The following is a 7045-nucleotide window of genomic DNA, read 5'->3' on the forward strand; positions in this document are numbered from 1 at the left end:
ATTCTTACACCGGGACTCTCAAAGTCAATCTTAAATGAATCATTGTTTATTATAAGGGCGCTGGAAAAGTTCCAAAAAACTTGATGCGCCATAGTGAATGTCTGTCAAGGGGCTCTCCAGGGGCAGTCCCGTTTGTACTCTTATATACTGCAGTCAAGTCATATTTGCATGATTTAGCTTATTCATCATTCATAATTAATTAACGTTTGCTTCATTCATGTGACCGACTAATACTGGTTCATGCATGTGGCAGACCAATACCTCACAAGGCTTCTTCTTTCCAAGCTGAGACCTTGAAACTGAGATATCGTTCGCAAAACAAGGGTCTGGGCCTACTGCCAAATTGAAGATACTACAGTGAGAATTTCTCACAGGAGTTCAGTCAGTCACTTGCGTGAACACAGAAATTGGTTATTTAGAAAAGTACGAACATAAAAATGTCCATCACATTCCATCCTCTTATCATAATGTGTCATAATAATCATTACATTTTAATGTAAGCATTTCGATTTTAGCTTCTATGTCATATTTCTCCAAAAGTAAGGGAAATCAACATATAAAACCAGACACTTCATCTTTTCAAACCTTCATTCTGGGTTATACAATCAAATTAGTATGGTACTACTATAATACATTTATCAACAATACACAGCATGTTAAATAACACAGTTTAGACAAACTAAGAAAAAAAGACATGCTGCAGCCCATGTGGCAATTTGAGATCCCCAACTTCCAAACAGGGATTCCAACCAAGTTGCAGGAGTCCACTCTGGTTGTGGGGAATTATTCTTAGCAACATTGGTAATGTATTTGGCGAGACCAGTTATATTAGAAGAGTGATCTGGGACAAGAGTACAACATTCATCGCCAATGATTGCACAAGTGCCCCCTTGACCTGCCAAAAGATAATCAAGAACCTCTCCGTTTTGCAGAGCCAATTTACGCAATTCTTTTAGCATTTCCAATTATCTTCAGACTTTTGAGATCTCCCGAATTTGGTCTAGATGCATATTGACTTTAATAGGTAAGAGAGAGAACACATGTTACAACAGTTTCACACCAACCTTGATATGAATGAGACTGGGGCAAGGTTAGCCCAAGCTACAATCTAGTGGCTCTCCTCATATTTTAGGAAGCCTCGTCTTTCCAAATCTTTTAGCACTGTTCATAAATTATCCAACCCAAATTTAGAATGACAGTCCTTAGTGCCTCACATTGGTTCTATGACTTTAATTTAAGACCCTCAACGTAGCACACACCAATACTGGCAGAATGTACATTTACATTTACATTGACATACAGTATATTCATCTAGATGCATGGAAGGGATAATTTAACCAAGAACAGGTTCACACTGTTCTTGGTCAAATTATCCCTTCCATGTATCTAGACACCCTTTGTGGTCACCTTCTCCATAACATTGAGAGAGGTCAGACCAGAACAACAGTTTAGTTTAGGGCATTTCTGATTCAGGAAATCCAGACAAATGATTTACTCTATGACAAATGACAAGGTATTCATTGTATGACAAATTATTACTACTACCAATATTCTTATATATACTGCTCAAAAAATAAAGGGAACACTTAAATAACACATCCTAGATCTGAATGAAAGAAATAATCTTATGAAATACTTTTTTCTTTACATAGTTGAATGTGCTGACAACAAAATCACACAAAAATAATCAATGGAAATCCAATTTATCAACCCATGGAGGTCTGGATTTGGAGTCACACTCAAAATGTAAGTGGAAAACCACACTACAGGCTGATCCAACTTTGATGTAATGTCCTTAAAACAAGTCAAAATGAGGCTCAGTAGTGTGTGTGGCCTCCATGTGCCTGTATGACCTCCCTACAATGCCTGGGCATGCTCCTGATGAGGTGGCGGATGGTCTCCTGAGGGATCTCCTCCCAGACCTGGACTAAAGCATCCGCCAACTCCTGGACAGTCTGTGGTGCAACGTGGCGTTGGTGGATGGAGCGAGACATGATGTCCCAGATGTACTCAATTGGATTCAGGTCTGGGGAATGGGCGGGCCAGTCCATAGCATCAATGCCTTCCTCTTGCAGGAACTGCTGACACACTCCAGCCACATGAGGTCTAGCATTGTCTTGCATTAGGAGGAACCCAGGGCCAACCGCACCAGCATATGGTCTCACAAGGGGTCTGAGGATCTCATCTCGGTACCTAATGGCAGTCAGGCTACCTGTGGTGAGCACATGGAGGGCTGTGCGGCCCCCCCAAAGAAATGCCAGACCCACACCATGACTGACCCACCGCCAAACCGGTCATGCTGGAGGATGTTGCAGGCAGCAGAACGTTCTCCACGGCATCTCCAGACTCTGTCACGTCTGCCACGTGCTCAGTGTGAACCTGCTTTCATCTGTGAAGAGCACAGGGCGCCAGTGGCGAATTTGCCAATCTTGGTGTTCTCTGGCAAATGCCAAACGTCCTGCACGGTGTTGGGCTGTAAACACAACCCCCACCTGTGGACGTCGGGCCCTCATACCACCCTCATGGAGTCTGTTTCTGACCATTTGAGCAGACACATGCACATTTGTGGCCTGCTGGAGGTCATTTTGCAGGGCTCTGGCAGTGCTTCTCCTGCTCCTCCTTGCACAAAGGCGGAGGTAGTGGTCCTGCTGCTGGGTTGTTGCCCTCCTACGGCCTCCTCCACGTCTCCTGATGTACTGGCCTGTCTCCTGGTAGCGCCTCCATGCTCTGGACACTACGCTGACAGACACAGCAAACCTTCTTGCCACAGCTCGCATTGATGTGCCATCCTGGATGAGCTGCACTACCTGAGCCACTTGTGTGGGTTGTAGACTCCGTCTCATGCTACCACTAGAGTGAAAGCACCGCCAGCATTCAAAAGTGACCAAAACATCAGCCAGGAAGCATAGGAACTGAGAAGTGGTCAGTGGTCTCCACCTGCAGAACCACTCCTTTATTGGGGGTGTCTTGCTTATTGCCTATAATTTCCACCTGTTGTCTATTCCATTTGCACAACAGCATGTGAAATTTATTGTCAATCAGTGTTGCTTCCTAAGTGGACAGTTTGATTTCACAGAAGTGTGATTGACTTGGAGTTACATTGTGTTGTATAAGTGTTCCCTTTATTTTTTTGAGCAGTATATATTTTTATTTGTTTAACATTTTTTTGGTTAATACATGAGTAGGTGTTCTAAAACTTTTGACCGGTAGTGTATGTTTATCCTCGTTTTGTTCCGTTTACTTCTGTTTAAGAAATGTTTTTCAACAGAACCGGCGGTATGAATACTCTCCTGGTCACGCGTAAACATGGTTCACTTTCATAGCAGCCACATTATATTCCTTCTTGCATCTATGCACTCTCCTCCTCTCACCTCTTCCCTTCGCTTGTGGACTTCAATGCACAACAAATCAGCTGTATGTGACCAGGCGAAAAAACCTTTCCAAGCCAAACCGCTACACGCAGCCTACATCGTTGTCATCATATTAGTTAAAGTAACGTCATAGTCAGATTAGCTAATAAAACGAACGCGTTAGTAAACCCACTACAATCATGCACTAACATAGCATCCTTCTGTTTGAGCAGAGTGTTTATGTAGGCTAAGCTAGCTAGCTTCATTTGCTAGCTAAGTAATTGAAACTGAAAGTGAACAAAATGACGAACTGTCTATTTCTCTGTTGCTTCTCCTTCATTTCAGAATAAATTAATTTGTTCAGAACTGTTCAACTATTGTCTTTTTCTCTCTCTGAGTCAACTACTCACCACATTGTACACACTGCAGTTCTACTGTAGATGAATTATCTGATCCTTTGATTGGGTGGACAACATGTCAGTTCATGCTGCATGAGCTCTGATACGTGGAAGTTGTCATAATTACTCTGTAAGTCTATGTAAATGGGTGAGAACCATAAGCCTCCTAGGTTTTGTATTGAAGTCAATGTACCCAGAGGAGTACGGAAGCTAGCTGTCTGTAGACCTTCGCAAAACAATGTGTTTTAATCAATTATTTGGCATCCTAGGCTTTGTATTGAAGTCAGTGTACCCAGAAGAGGACGGAAGCTAGCTGTCTGTAGACCTTCACAAAATAATGAGTTTTAATCAATTATTTGGTGACATGTGATTATATTTAGTATAGTTTTATCTAAAAAGGAGAACTTTTTAAATGTTTTACAATTAAAGATTTTTTGAAATTCACTGAGGGGGATGGTCCTCTGAGGAGCCTCCACTGCTGCAGGCCAATTCACCAATTGAAGACAGTACAATTGCAGTACAATATGTGTGCATGCTTCAATCAATGATATCACAACAATTCAAAAGGGGATAATAATGTGACTTTTAAAAAGAATCTAACAAATATTTTTCAGAAAGGGATATCTTTGTAGTATGAGTTGGATTGTATTGATAAGATGTTTTAGACTGAGGGTCACAGCTTGAGTGCAAGCAGCTCTGTGGAACTATATGCATAATGCAGCTACAGTATCAAACCCTGCTTCTTTCTTCAAATGCGGAATGCAATTAAAAGGTGAAATATGCAGCATTAAACTTAAGAGGCTCGCAGCTTATTAAAGCAGTGTATATGTGTTTCCGTGGTAAAGCCTAAATAACTTGTAGCACAAGGCAGGTGGGAGAAGTAAAAGCGTAGTCCACTACCTGTTGAGCGCTGCACGTGTTTGCCAGCAAACTCAGTGAGTAGGAATCGTGATGGAGGACACTTTTTATTTAGAGCTGAAAATTATTACAACACCAGCAAAGATCCAGAGGTTTGTGCAAGTGGTTTATTGCTGCTTGTGGTTCAGAGGTCACCAATACAGTGACTCTGTCCTAATATGGACAACTTACATAGGGTATAACAGGACATTCAGCCATGCAGTGGAGTTTCTTGAAACATGGGTGATTGACAGCAATGTGTATTGGGATAAAGTTAACAGCTGGTTACAGTATTCTTTTTAAATGTATTTTAAATACTGGGATTGATACATACAATAGGCTGGTTTCAGTATTCTTGACATGTTATTGCCCAGAAATAGAGCAACATCGCCATCTGGTGTTAAAATTATGAATTGCTATTTGTACACAGCTCCACATGTCTCATAGACTAAATGTTGAAAGGTTAAATTGTTTTGAAATGTTGCTGTAACATGCTGACCACACAGCCCACGCTGTGTGGTCAGCAATTATTGCACCCACACTGCCCGCACACGCCAAAGAGCGTCTGCGTTGCCAAGCGCTAAAATAGAAGTCAGTTCTATTTGTGATGCTGAATGCTGTGCAAGTCCTGCCTCTTCCATCTCCTCATTGGTTTATAGAAGCAGATACCCACGTGCCATCTCTTTATTGGTTATACCCATGTGAGTGATTGAAAGATGAACTGAGTTCGGTCGGTTGTCGTGGAAATGCCAATTGCCATATAAAGTTCAAAGAAGAAAAAGCCTGGAAGGAGGAGAGATGACTAGAAACGATTCGGTTCACCATTTTACGTGTGGATTAATTGTCGGAGTAGAGGACCTTGTGCATTTCAGGTAAAAAACAACTCAACGTTTATATCCCAGGACAAAATAGCTAGCAACAGCAAGCTAGCTAAATAGGACAAATTAGCTAGCAACTGTGCGGCTGATTTGGGAATGCTGTAAGGCTACAATGAATTGATATCATCAAAGAATGAGCCTCCAAATGAAATGGAAACAATGGAGAAAATGCATCCCATAATATTTTGATATGTTAATAGCACTTCTATATCTGTATTGCAACATTTATAAAAAAATAACATGATTTGAAGCTATACAGGATTTGTTTATGAAGTCTCCTGAAAACGCTTTATAAATTATAAATGTTGTAAATGCTTATTCACGAAACATGCAGTGTTATGTCCAAGTTTTTTATTTGTTTATTCCTGGTAATGTAAATTGAGATGTACTTATCTAATCTAACACAATTCCCTATTCTACCCGACAAACAATCATATCTGTTCTACTACACATTCACATACATACAGTGACAGACCAGGGGGTTTGGTCAAGACGTTTACACAGATCAGACACGGACAGAGTATGATTAGCTCGGTTTCAAGGGTGTTTATTAAATACTAAATCAAAAAGAAAAGGATAGGTCTCTCCCATGAGACCCTCTCCGGGATACCGTCTTCTGGGTCTTGCTGTATCCTGTCGGGCACACAAACTCAACTTCCTTGTCTTAGCTCGAGTAACTGTCTCCAACTACATGGAAGTCACCTCACTTCCCCCAGTCCTCCCTTGTGTGCTGCCCTTCTGGCAGCTTTATGGGACTTGCACAGCTGGTGAGCAATCCGCCCTTGAGCAATCAACAGCTCCCAATCAGTCCCAATTAGTCCTGTCCGGAGAGCCCGTCGAGACCTGGCACATCCAGCAGATGAAGCCATCGCCTCGTGATGTATACTCCATCTGTTACCAGGCCTCGACAAGTCTCCCTCTGGTGGCTGACCTGCTGTACGCCACAATACATACAGTCGAATTTGGAAGTTTACATACACTTAGGTTGGAGTCATGAAATCTCGTTTTTCAACCACTCCACAAATTTCATGTTAACAAACTATAGTTTTGGCAAGTTGGGTAGGACATGTACTTTGTTCATGACAGAAGACATTTTTTCAACAATTGTTTACAGACAGATTATTTCACTTATAATTCACTGTATCACAATTCCAGTGGGTCAGAAGTTTACGTACAATAAGTTGACTGTGCTTTTAAACAGCTTGGAAAATTCCAGAGAATTATGTCATGGCTTTAGAAGCTTCTGATAGGCTAATTGACATCATTTGAGTCAATTGGAGGTGTACCTGTGGATATATTTCAAAGCCTACCTTCAAACTCAGTGCCTCGTTGCTTGACAAAATGGGAAAATCAAAAGAAATCAGCCCAAAAAATAAAACAATTGTAGACCTTAACAAGTCTAGTTCATCCTTGGGAGCAATTTCCAAACGCCTGTAGGTACCACGTACATCTGTACAAACAATAGTACACAAGTATAAACATCATGGCACCACGCAGCCATCATACCGATCAGGAAGGAGAC

Source organism: Salmo salar, chromosome ssa14, assembly GCF_905237065.1.
Source record: "Salmo salar chromosome ssa14, Ssal_v3.1, whole genome shotgun sequence".
NCBI classification, from domain to species: Eukaryota; Metazoa; Chordata; class Actinopteri; order Salmoniformes; family Salmonidae; genus Salmo; species Salmo salar.